The 13,744-nt window shown below is 46.7% G+C and overlaps 1 protein-coding gene across 3 annotated transcripts in view; it reads left to right on the forward strand.

Annotated features, from left to right (window-relative positions):
- loxl2b (lysyl oxidase-like 2b) overlaps positions 1-13,744 on the forward strand; it is a 46,677-nt gene that overhangs the window by 3,591 nt on the left and 29,342 nt on the right. The gene's annotated exons all lie outside the window — the stretch shown is intronic.

The raw sequence follows: 13,744 nt of genomic DNA on the forward strand, positions 1-13,744 counted from the left end.
GATTTGTTTTCTCACACCTTGACAGCTGGGTTTTATGATCTGTTTTGTTTCTTCACTTTAAAGGTATAATCTCAAAGATTTTCAGGTCATTTTTTGTTATCATTGGGCCAAAAATCCTCCATACGAACCTTTCAGCACATGATAATTAAAGAAAAAGCTAGATTTCTGCACCTCCTCTTGGCTGTTTTCAGACTTAAGCCTGTGACGGGAGACTTTGGCGTTCTTTATTGGCTGTTCTGCAAATACAGACGTGTGTGTACGTCCCTTCAGATGGTGAAAGCCTGATTCAGTGACAGGAAATTCAGCAGAAAAAGTACTTAATACTTAAAAGAGCCTGAACCTGTCAATAAACGCAATAAAACTTGTGAAAACTGTGTCAATATCGGCGAAGCGTTTCAGAGATGGAGAGAAAATGTCGCTAGCAAAGTTTAGCCTTCCGCTAACTGTAGCTAAAGGTTATCACCGAAAAGACTGTGAATGTTCTCATGTGTCCAGGTCGTCGTTATCCCCAAAGCAATTTCAGTCAAAAGCAACTGGACTTGGTTATTTGTCTAGGAAGACGTTTCACCTCTCATCCAAGAGGCTTCATCAGTTCATGTACACATCTGACCAGGCTGGGACTGGACCAGGACCAGGACCAGGCTGGGACTGGACCAGGACCAGGACCAGGATGAGGACCAGGCTGGGACTGGTCCAACTAACTGGTGTGGAGATTGAGGTATTTAGGGCGCACTCACACTGTCCTTCCGTACTGGGCCAAAACCGTTTTTTCAGCTAAAGTCTTGTGCGTTTGAGCAGGGTGAGTGCACCCGCTCCGCGCATAACTACGGACAGCTGGCCATCCAACGGGCCTGGGGCGCGGGGGGAGAGGGAGGGGGGACAAGTACCCTAAAGCCCGGGGCGCAGTGCGGAAGGACAGTGTGAGTGCGCCCTTTAACCTCTCACAAGGCCGATGATGTCACTGGAACCCTTTGTGCTCCAAGTGCCAACGCCCGTCGTTAGAGTGACAGTCGTTGGTGGGAAGTAGGTTTGGACTTTGTTAGTGCTCTATTGGGTCTTAACGACAGTCGTTGGAGTCACAGGAGGCCATTTGTCAACAGTTCTACCTTGAGGTTAGATCGTTGGATCTCCTGCGAAAGGATTCCTGTTGCTTTTGACTGAAATTGCTTTTGGGGGTTATCACCAAAGACATTGAAATGGAGATCTTTCAGATTGTGACTTTAATAGCGTGATCACACTGTCCTTTTGGTCGCGGCCAAAACCGGTTTTTCAGCTAAAGTCTAGTACCTTTAAGCAGTGTGAGCGCACCCGCTCCGCGCTCAACTGGGGCCAGCTGGGCCGCCACGGCCCGCTTGAAAGAGGTGGGCTTTAGCGGAGCCGTTTGCACATGTACGAGCACGAGCGTGCGCACGTGTACGAGCACGAGCCCTACGGCAGTAGCGTTATGTCCGCCTGTTCGGACATGTAAATAGAAGGAGGGACCATGCGCGGACATTTAACAACAACAACAATGGCGGTGAAAGGTTCACGTTGGTGTGATGCGGAGGTGGAGTGTTTGCTGCAGATTTGGTCGATGAAAAGATTCAAAAACAGTCGACAAGACGCACAAAAACTCCGAGGTCTACGGAAAGATTTGTAAACAAAGCCACACACACGCGATCAATGCGTGTGACGTGTTACGGCGTGATGGCGTATGGACAGCAAGAAGCATTGGCCGGCCCTGGCAGTGTGAGTACAAACTGGGCTGGGGTGCGGGGGGGAGAGGGAGGGGGGACAAGTACCCTAAAGTCCGGGTCGCGGTCCGGGAGGAGTACGCCCTTAAAGTCAATAACCCATAGTGACTGTGTTTTAGTTACAGTCCATTCTCTGTAGCCTGCAGTAAAAGCATGTCAGCGAAAGTGAAGTTAAACTGGTAATTATTAGGTTTTGCACTCATAACTGTCAGACACGTCCGGCCCGGACCTTTGAAAAGCGCCGCTGAGCGTTGCTTTTGTGAGCCGGCCAATAAGCTTGAACCTAATTGCCACCAATAGCAGAATGCTATCTGTCTGCTCGCTGTGCAGGCCTCATGAAGCCACATTCCTATGTTATGAGCAAATTGCAAACCCGAGCAACTGCCTCGCTGTCTCTCTTTCTGACTCTGCTTCCTCTGAGAATTTAATAACGAATGCAGTTTTTTCTCATAATGCCCCTCAAACGTGTGTGGACAGCTCAACGGAGCTTTTCTTTTCCTTAAGCATCTGTCAGGACTTTGGGGGGTGGGGGGGGGTTGTGGTTGGCTTGAATTGGAAACTATTAAAGCGGTCCATGAGCTTGTCAGTACACCCTGTGACTGAAGAGTCTGTTCAAATGGCTGTAACATTTTCATAATAACAAGGTATTAAATGACACTGAGAAATCAATTTGAATGTAGTCGCTTATAGCAGAGGTTTGTGTGTGGAAGTGCAGGGGAGGCTCTGGCTCCTATTACATTAGTTGTCAAAAGAAGATCACATGTTGGCCTAAATGTTTGCTATTTGGTTAAAGAGATAGTTTAGAGATACAGTAGTATGAGTGAAAGTCACCCCCCCCTATAGTACACTAAAGGGGGGTGAGGGAGTACCTTATTCTAAGCTTTGTCGGAGCCCCACAGTCTCAAATGTTGAAAATCCCTGGATTAGGGTACATCCACACGATCGAAAACACCCTTTTCATTCTCCGTTGTTCTTAAAAAGTTTTCCGTCCACACGGCCTCGGCTCAAGAATTATCCGCATCCACACAAAAACCAGTGAAACTGACTCCAAACGCTGTAGTACACATCCCAGGCCTGGATGTGGCGCTGTAACTGCAACAGAAATACACCAACAACGGAGAAGAAGAGACGGGGAGACGCTGTGGAGAATCCAAACACCGGAGTGTTCCTCTCCAAATCCTCCTCCATCCTAGAGACAAACGTGTCCCTGGTTCTGGTCTTAGTGGAGATTTTTGTGCTGTTCTGGACTCTGATGCACGGATCACTCTGCAGTTAGTGTCCTCACTGAGCAGAGGGTGCTGCTGGGAGCCCCTTCACTCTGCAGTTAGTGTCCTCACTGAGCAGAGGGTGCTGCTGGGAGCCCCTTCACTCTGCAGTTAGTGTCCTCACTGAGCAGAGGGTGCTGCTGGGAGCCCCTTCACTCTGCAGTTAGTGTCCTCACTGAGCAGAGGGTGCTGCTGGGAGCCCCTTCACCGTCCCAAAGCACTCCCAGGCGCCACTTTCTCACTACATTTAGAGACTTTTCACAGCTTCTTAGAACTGGATTAAGAAACAGAGCCTAGAGCAGTTTAGCTCCTTATTCAGAGCATCAGGGAAAAGGGAGACATCTGTGCTGGGCCTCATTCAGTCCCATGCATGTGGCTCAGAGTCCAGTTCAGTAAACAGTCTCTGGGTCCGTCTCTGTCCTCTCACGCAGCAGCACTGTTCTGTTGTGACTCTGCGGGGTTAGAGGTCAGAGAAGGGGCGATGATGGCATCGTTTAACAAAGTATGAGGTTTCACCGTCCAGACGATAACGCCATGGGGGGCGTTTTCGAATCTTCCCTCTCTGGGACCCCAAAAAGATACTGTTTTCAGGCTCTGATGACGCCGGCTGCTGTGGATGGTCGGCCAAAATGATACAAAAGTTGTGCGGTTACAGGAAAACGCGCGTCCGTGTGGATGGGCCCTTATACTTATGAACCTACAGAGACTCATCACAGCTTTTGGCTTCCCAGAGCTCAACGTTTAGCTGTCCGGCTCACAACTTTACTGTTTTGATTCGCTTTCATTGCTCTATAGCATTGTTTTCTAAAGCAGCTGGCAGCCATATTATAGCAAAAAAGCTCCAAAGACCCACCGTACACAAGGCGCCTACATTACCCACAATGCAGGCGCAACTGCAGAGAGTTCAGGTCAGAGATTCAGCGTGTTATGCTAGTACTGTAGCAGCCTCTCGTCTCAAGCAGAGATGAGCAGAGGCTACAGAGGTCTCAGAACACTTAATTTTAAGGGTCTGGTGTGTCTCTGCCTTTACTCAACACTTCCAGATGCGTTTGAGGCAATTTACCGTATCAGATGTCACACAAAAAAAGAGGTCTTTAGGTTCACAGACACAAATGGTAAAGATTAGGATTCTCCAGCGAACACGGCTGGAGAGGTCTGGAGTCAAATGGGGATAGTAGCTGAAAAAATAAAACTCACACTCAGCTTTTCCACTCACTGAAAGAAGTCACGTGGACTCCCAGCATGTAATACCCAGACGGCCAGGCCCGGCTACCACACACACCCTTATCATCTGGAAGTGGTAATCTGGTGACTCACCCACACACACACATTCTGGGGTGTAGCGGTATGACGGCATGTCGCGGGGGGTTTTGTGGCATGGGATGATTAAGGGTTAGGAGCATGCAGAGGCACCACTGGGGCCTTCTCAGGTGATGGAACAACGTCCAGCCAGTCCACCACAGAGGAAATACCCAGAGAGTGAGCTAAGAAGGAGGTGAAACATGAACCTCGCACGCACGTGTTGCTGACCTTTGACATGTGTTCAGATGCTCTCTGTGACCGCCGTGTCTTCTCACATCGTTGAAGTCTTTTTAACCGACTTGTCTACTTGCAGAAAATAACCATCTCTTTCCATGAAGTTGTACTTTTGTGGTCTGCGGAGTTCACGTGTTTGCATGGACTCCAGCGACCGTACATTGAGCATTGTTTCTCAGTCAACTGCATGGTAAACACCCAGTGTTCACTTCTGGGACATTTACAGTCACACTGTTTATTTATACTCCTGTAATGCTTTGAGGAAGTCCGCTGCCTCGCCTCAACATTTCAGTTTGTACAGAAACGGCCAGCGAGAATTGCTGAGGTCTGACCTGTGATCATGCGAATGCGTTACATTCCATTTCAAACCAATTTCAACATCAGGGCTTATGAAATGTGATGTTTGGCAGTGCCCGTTTCCATGCCGGTCCAACAAGCCGCCTCATTTATCCAAATTATATGAACAGTGATGCAGTCAGATTTCTCAACCTGAGTTATTCAAGTCAACACTCAGAACGGGACAAAAACAGCAGTTAGAAACGTCTGCGCAGCGTCCTGTGAGGGAGGATTATTCTTAGTCGTTTGACTTTACGGGGAAATGTCAAGTGATGTGGAGACCGGCTACACAATGGAGCATTATAGAAATGTCTGTCAGCAGTGAAGGGAAACTGGAGGGATGTAATTTGGGCTGAGTGTTGTAATTGTTGTAGCCATTTTTGGTGCAAACGTCTTCAATTATAAGTCATCAAAAGCTCTCGAAAATGGGTTATAATGGTGTGTTGATATCTGACAATAACTTCTCTAAAACTGGTCTTTTTGCTTTATTAAGACATCTGCAGTCTTACCTTGACTGGGGAAAACGTCCCAGACATCTATTTTCAGCGTCTTCTTATTGTCCCGCTGACATAATGAAACATCATCTATTTTGATTTTAAAATAATCTTTTGAGAAGACAAACATTGGCTAGTTCCAGTGTCGATGTTCTTGTATGTCTTAAGTCATCATGTCTAGTGTTGACTGGATTCAACTATTTAATGGCATCACCTTGGAGCGACTGTGGCTCAGTAGCAGAGTGGATCGTCCTCCATTCGCGAGATTGGTAGTTCGATCCGTAATTGACAATGTAAATAATGATAGTTGCAGCTCTACCAACTATAAGATGAATCATGATCCTAAACATTTGATTCGCTGCAAGAATGCATTTGGAAAACGGACGACAGGGTAAAAGTACAAGACTGGGAACGTAAACCATCGCAGCGTTCAGTGTTAGCAGCTCACTACGTGGTCGTGGGTTTGTGGGGGGGGGGGGTTTCAACATTTCCATGATAACAGTGAGTTCCACCAATCAGAGACGCAGCTTTGTCCCTCCCATCGGACGCTCAGGGTCTCTGGGGGTCTATGGGGCAGTGGGCTGGCCCAGACGCTCAGCTTCTGCATCATGATTGGATGAGCTGTCTGAGGCGGAATCCTTTTTTGATTGACAGCTAAATGAGCGAATCAGCGATCTTGAAGAATAAACATCCAGCGGAGCATTTGCCAAGTTTTTCATTCCGTTGTTCTGAACTGATCCGGAGACTTTACCGATCCCCAGAGACTTTGTCTTGTTAAAAACGACTAGCGTTGTGTTTGGCGACTCTGTTCTGTCACTCTACGGTTTATTTCCCCAACGAGCAGCTGCAGCTGCGGAGCTACCCCCCGTCACTCACACTCACAGGCGGTCACACATCACAATAGCCTGGCGCAGCAGCTCCAGCTGGGCCAATGGCTGTTTAAGCAGCCTAGCTCTGCTGCCATTAAGATGACACTCAAGTCCCTCGAAAAAGAGTCTTTTCAAATGTAATACATGACATTTGCAAGCAAGCCAACACCATCTTACACAATATCTGAACAATAGCCTAAATTGGTCCACTGGAGCATTTTCAAAGTGTCAAAGTATTCCTAATAGTAGAGCATAGCTTTAATATGAATGTATATAAATGAATGGAGCCCCTACCCCTACGGTACTAGAACCAAAACGGTCCTTTCTATTCGCATTTTCTTCTTTTACTCTCCTTCCACTTTCTCCCCTCTCATAAGTAGATTACAAGCAGCGATGAAGTCACCCCAAGCGCAGTTTACAACCCCCTATTTTCCTCTCTTTAGTCATTTTTTCCTTCTGAGGCCTTAAGGTCAAATCTTCCACTTTCCTGCCTGTAAATCTCCAAGCGTGTTGTGGTAAGGCGCCATAAATTGCGCCCTGTCAGCCCTTCAGCATGTTTGCACTATGAACGTGGATTAACGCTTGGCTGCCCTTTGTGTCACAATCTTAAAGTGGTTTTAACTATTTCATTATTTTTTCACACAGCTATTGGATGTTTCTGCAGCGATGTAAAAGCCTTCGCCCCGAGGCATAACATTCCCACCGTGCAACACAGGCGGATGTTTGGCCTCCGGAGACTCTAAAATGAAGTGCTCCATCTAACATGAGTGCGAATGGAGGATCACACTTGGGGCAGAGCTTTCACAGACAGTGTAATTTTTTTTTTTATGTTAAAGTAAGACACATCCGAGCTGTTCTGGCCGACAAACGTGCGTCAGTGTCACAGGAAGTATGCCTTGGATTGATCTGAGTGTTGTGATGTGTTTCTAGTCATGTGCAGAACAGATCTGTCACATTTAATCCGCGGCGTTGTTCGAGAGGAATGCGATGTTGTCATTTGTCTGCTGTTTTTTCCTTTCTCTGGTTCCTCTGCACAGCTGTTCTTTTCTTTTCTCTGTCACAACGTGTAACGCGCTGACAGAAGAAATACACCCACGCCGTCAGTGTCTACAGTTTAACGTGGATTTAAAACTAAGCATCGTTTTTGGGTTTTGGGAATATTAGTTTGACAAAACATTCCCAACTTGAGCTGCAGCGTTTTATGGCGCTTTCGACCATGCCACGCGGTTTTCATCAGTGAATGGAGTTGTCATGGAGGCGGATCTGTTGACATGTGAGCTCAGTGGCTGCACTTTTAGGACTTCTCATTCGTGTTGGCTTAAAGTTTAAAGGCTTACAGCGTGCTCACACTGTCCTTTTGGCCGCGGCCAAAACCGGTTTTTCAGCTAAAGTCTAGTACCTTTAAGTAGTGTGAGCGCACCCGCTCCGCGCTCAACTGGGGCCAGCTGGGCCGCCACGGCCCGCTTGAAAGAGGTGGGCTTTAGCGGAGCCGTTTGCACATGTACGAGCACGAGCGTGCGCACGTGTACGAGCACGAGCCCTACGGCAGTAGCGTTATGTCCGCCTGTTCGGACATGTAAATAGAAGGACGGACCATGCGCGGACATTTAACAACAACAACAATGGCGGTGAAAGGTTCACGTTGTGTTTACTGCAGATTTGGTCGGATGAAAATATTCAAAAACAGTCGACAAGACGCACAAAAACTCCGAGGTCTGTGGAAAGATTTGTAAACAAAGCCACACACACGCGATCAATGCGTGTGACGTGTTACGGCTTGAAGGCGTATGGACAGCAAGAAGCATTGGCCGAGGCCCAGGTAGTGTGAGTACAAACGGGGCTGGGGCGCGGGGGGGAGAGGGAGGGGGGACAAGTACCCTAAAGTCCGGGTCGTGGTCCGGGAGGACAGTGTGATCACGCCCTTAGAAACACCAACCCCACATCAAAGAACTAGTGCCGACAGAGACTGACTGTTGACCTCACGTCTCTTGTGTCTCGCTCAAAAAGTGGAACTTCAGCAGTACTAGCATGTACGTGCGGCTCCTGCGTGAGAGGAATAACTCTTTATACCAGCAGGTGGCAGTAGTCTGTAGTACTGGTCATTCAAAAGGGAAAAACCAGAAGACTGGCAGCATGGATTCAAATGTGTACTTCCACACAGCTGACATTTTTTTTCTTTCTGCATGATGATGTTGGCTTGCTTGCAAATGTGAGGTATTACATTTGAAAAGACTCTGCTCGTTGGGGAAAGAAACCGTAGAGTGACAGAACAGAGTCGCCAAACACAACGTTAGTCGTTTTTAACAAAGACAAAGTCTCTGGGGATCGTTAAAGTCTCCGGATCAGTTCAGAACAACGGAATGAAAAACTTGGAAAATGCTCCGCTGGATGTATAGCCTCAGACAGCTCATCCAATCATCATGCAGAAGCCGAGCATCCGGGCCAGCCCACTGTCCCGTAGACCCCCAGAGACACTGAGCGTCCGATGGGCGGGACAAAGCCCAGCATTTATCCAATGAACGTCTAGTTTGGCTGCAGTGGAACAACCCGCTCTACGCTTCCCCATTGAAGTCCGACTGTGTAAAGCGCTGTGGCGCTGTGGGGATGAATGGAGGAAGTTACCTGTGATAAGTAGCTGATTCGGAACAAAAGATGAAGGCTTTCTAGCGCGTATATAGTCAATGAAATGCACACAGAGCAGTGCATAATTCACCACTTTTTTCTTCTTTTTTGTGACGTTTTAGGGATCGGTGAGCTTCCCTTGCAGTGTTAGAGCAATCGCCATAACCCTCTGCTTATCTTCAGCCTGCCATACATGTATGCAGTCACCTACAGAGGAACACAACAGCAGTGTAGCTTAATTTCTGAATATTAACACGTGTCCAAACTGTTATTGAGTATTTGGTAGCTTTGTCAACCTGTAAACTTTGTCAGCTCCTATAATGATGTATGTGTCTGACAGCAGTACCACCAACCAGATCCTTGTACCCTTTAGCCCCTCCAAAGTCTGCCCTTATTCCACATTTTAATGTCACTTCAGCTTGAATGCCATATAAAAGTATAAAAAATCATTATCTTTGTAATTTACGATCCAGTCCGGGGTTTTTTCTTTGTCAAACATCTGCTTTCAGTTTGTTAACAAAAGCTCTTTCAATGGATCTTAAAGCAGGAACTACACTCTGCGACTCACTCTGCATGCTGTACACGCCGTCTCTGAAAACACAGTATCCTCAATTCAGCTGCAGCTGGTGGAGTAATCATTTCTCAGGAAAACACTGGCTGTTGAGAAGAGACTGCTTTCATATCTTAGAGTTAAGGCAGGGACTTGTAAAGATGTTGACAACAGATACATACCTGAGGATGGCTGCAGCTCATTAGAAGTCTCAGAGAGACACGTGCAACCGAATACCACACTGCACGTGAACCCAGCGTCTCTGTATTTCGCTGTAGATATGAGGTGATTTCTGCTGGCTGAGAGACTTGTTGAAGACCTCTATTGGAAACATATGTCCCAAAGTTCCTTGCACTTTATGTTCTTTCTGGCAAATGCACTCTCTTCTCCACGGTGGAGGAGTTGTGTATACGTAACTAAAAACTATGGCGCAAGCTGGGTTCACTCTGCTTTTAGTAGATAAAGATTATATGCAGTACACAGTAAGGGAGAATAAACAATAATCCATGACCGTGAAGGGTGTTTGTATTTAGTATTTTAGGTGTTGAGCTGTGGTGTTTATCCTAAGTGACTACGTGAGAAAGAAATGTTGCGTCACACCCGAGTTGACCGAGTTCCAGTAACAAGTTTGGAAACAGTTATATCTAATGGTGTGAGGGGACTCAAGCCAGGTTAGCCAATGTTAGCAATACCAGATGATAACAACGACTGTTCTGCACATGCAAACACTGTAACAACATGTCCAAAGATAGAAGATAGAAGTTGTCCTTACGCACCGGGCCAAAACAGGTTTTTCAGCTAAAGCCTAGAGCGTTTGACCGGTGTGAGTGCAACCGCTCCGCGCATAACTGCGGCTAGCTGGCCGTCCACGGCCCGTCTGAGAGAGGTGGGCTTTTGTAGAGCGTGTTTGTACACGTGTACGAGCACGAGCGCGCGCACGTGTACGAGCACGATGCCTACGGCGGTTCTGAGGTCATTTCCTGTGCGCCTGTTGGGACATAGAAAAAAGAAGGAGGGACCATGCGCGGACATTTAAAACAATGGCGGCGAAAGGTTCACGTTGGTGTGATGCGGAGGTGGAGTGTTTACTGCAGATTTGGTCGATGAAAAGATTCAAAAACAGTCGACAAGACGCACAAAAACTCTGAGGTCTACGGAAAGATTTGTAAACAAAGCCACGCATCGCGATGAGGTCATCAATGTGTGTGACGTGTTACGGCGTGATGACGTATGGACAGGCAAGAAGCATTCACCGAGGCCCAGGTAGTGTGAGTACAAACGGGCCTGGAGGGGGGGACAAGGACCCTAAAGCACGGGGCGCAGTACGGAAGGACAGTGTGAGTGCGCCCTTACACATCTCACAATACAGTAAAGTTTTTTTTTTTAAGAGTTTTTGTTTTGCTTGGTATCCCGGGGAGTGCAGCGACGAACATGGTGCAATTTGTGAATGACATTCAATGCTACATTTTATCATCTTTCTCCAACAAATGTCGCAAAATGCCGTCTGAGCACTGCAGTGTAGCTATTTAGTATTCACAGATTTAAACTATGCGATTCTCTTCTTTAAAAACTACACTTATCGTTTCTATTTTGAACAACAAAGCAATAAAGGAACATTTGAAATAGGAAAATATGTATTTCAACCTTGAAATAGCCTCTGTGAATCAGACCTGAGCTGCAACTGATTGAGGCCCCTTCACCTCTCCCCAACAAGTCATCCCACTAATGGCTTTTCCAGCTGTGCAGCTTTTCCTCCTGGACCAGCAGAGTCAGGAAAGGCCCCCTTCCCCGGAGTGCGCCGAAACAAGACACACATGTTGGAAACCTCTTCTTTTGTGCAGTCGAATGGCAAATTTTTGACCACATGAGGATCATCTGAATAGGAGGGTAAGGGGGGCACCCGAGGAACAAGATGGTTCTCGAAATGGGCTAAAAAAGCAGTTTTTCAGGATCTTAAATTCTCTTTTATGCACAGATTAATGTTTGGCATGGATAATGTTGATCTAACCCAGATTTAGGGTCAGAGGGAGAGGGTAGAGTATTAGTTTCTGTGTTTATCAGGCATCCAATCTCAGTACCCCCATTGTCCTGTTTGTTTGAATGTGGATTTCCTCGCTAACGTTCAGCTCAACATACCCTAACCCGGGGAACAAGATGGTCCTCGAAATGGACTAAAAAAGAAGGCAAGGCAAGGCAACTTTATTTGTAACGCACTTTTCATACACAAGGCAGACTCAAACTGCTTCACAGCACAACATGGCATGAATTAAAATGCATTACAGAAAGACAAACAGAATAAAAACAGTGTGGACGTAAAAAGTGCAAAGATTTAGCAGAAATCTAAGGTGAACATGAAAGTTTTCAGTCTAGTTTTAAAAGTGGTCAGAGTGGGTGAAAGTCTCACATCTCCAGGAAGTTTATTCCAGCTGTTTGTTGCATAGTGACTGAAAGATGCTTTCCCTTGATTTGAGTTTACTCTGCGAACCTCAGAGGATCTTAGTGATCTAGAAGGCTCATGTAGTGGGAGCATATCAGTGATATACCTCGGCCCTAGACCATGTAGTGATTTATACGTGAGCAGGAGGATTTTGAAATAAATTCTCTGACGTACAGGAAGCCAGTGTAATGATTTAAGAATTGGTGTAATGTGCTCACATTTTTTGGTCTTTGTCAGAACTCGAGCAGCAGCGTTCTGAACAAGCTGTTTTTCAGGCTCTTAAATTCTCTTTTATGCACGGATTAATGTTTGGCATGGATCATGTTGATCTAACCCAGATTTAGGGTCAGAGGGAGAGGGTAGAGTATTAGTTTCTGTGTTTATCAGGCATCTAATCTCAGTACCCCCATTGTCCTGTTTGTTTGAATGTGGATTTCCTCGCTAACGTTCAGCTCAACATATCTACCATCGAGTGATGCACTGTAGGCCTATATTCAGTGAATCCAGACGAGATCACCATCACCACATTTCCAGTCATTATCATGTTCCATAATTTCAGCCTTTACGCAGTCGTATATCCTCTGCAGTCCAGACCCCGTCGACTCTGACCAGAATGATTAATGTGGTTATCTTTGGGAGAAAATAGCAGAGGGCAGAAAGACGGATGGCTTGTACCTTTCACTCCGGTGGCCTCTGCCTTTCCCCTGGAGGCAAATGTCAATTTGGGAAACCCTACTTTGTCATTATTTGATGTCTAGGTTCTTCTTGGCTGCATATGAGAGAGGTTTGTACTGGCCCATCTGTTGAGCAAAGCAACGCACCCCCCCCCCCCCCCAGCCAGACTGAGCTCCCTCCACTCAGCCTGAACCGTCACGTAGCACAAGAATGTGGGTTTGGTCTATTGGAGAGAAAACTGTTTATTCAATCACTGCAAATAGTCTGAGAGGGAGGGCTCTGGGTGGTTTTTGACAGCCTCACACTGCCTGCAAGCTAACAGCTAGCTGACTGAGTTTTGCTTTGATGCTCAGAGGATTTGTTTAGACCAGGGCTCTGCAACTTTTACTGTCAAAAGAGCCGTTTTGCCTCCTCTTCCACCAGATAAAATTTGTCTGGAGCCGCAAAAACAGATTTGATGTCACAGCTTATAAAGGTTTATATATGTAGTTACTGTTACCTGGCTTTGTTACCCGTCCTAAAATGGTGGTTGTTCGCTAATTTCTAACCACATATCAAGCACACACGTAAGCCATCATCATGTGAAAGCAAATTAATATGTCCACGAAACACTATTTTCCTCGCTAATTGTGTATTTTTTGGGGTGTGGGGGGTTTATCCACGAGCAGTGCGGGTCACCGACTCCAGATTAGCCACCTGCAGGGAAAGACGCCGGGCCGTAGACCAAGGATGTGACGCATATTTTAGTTTCACCAATATTTGTTCAACTCCAAGATCAAATGTTTTCCCTTGTCCACTGTGCAAAAAAACCCACGTTATTTACTCATTGTTTCTATAATTTTTTTGGCAAAGCTACAGGGAGCCACTGAAAAGGGCCCGATGAGCCGAGTGGGGCCCAAGAGCCGCGGGTTGCAGGCCCCTGGTTTAGCCTGTATAATATTTGTTGTTTGTATATCTGGAGTTTTGTAACAAAAATAAGAGATTATTAAAGTATTTCTGATTCTGATTCTGATGTAGACGCAGCATTCTGGGTTGGTCTATGGTCAATGTACCCAATCAAATCATAGACACTTAGGGCGCACTCACACTGTCCTTCCACACCGCGCCCCGGGCTTTAGGGTCCTTGTCCCCCCCTCCAGGCCCGTTTGTACTCACACTACCTGGGCCTCGGCGAATGCTTCTTGCTGTTCATACGTCATCACGCCGCAACACGTCACACGCATTGAT

The sequence above is a fragment of the Echiichthys vipera genome (assembly GCF_963691815.1).
Source record: "Echiichthys vipera genome assembly, chromosome: 4".
Lineage (NCBI taxonomy): Eukaryota > Metazoa > Chordata > Actinopteri > Perciformes > Trachinidae > Echiichthys > Echiichthys vipera.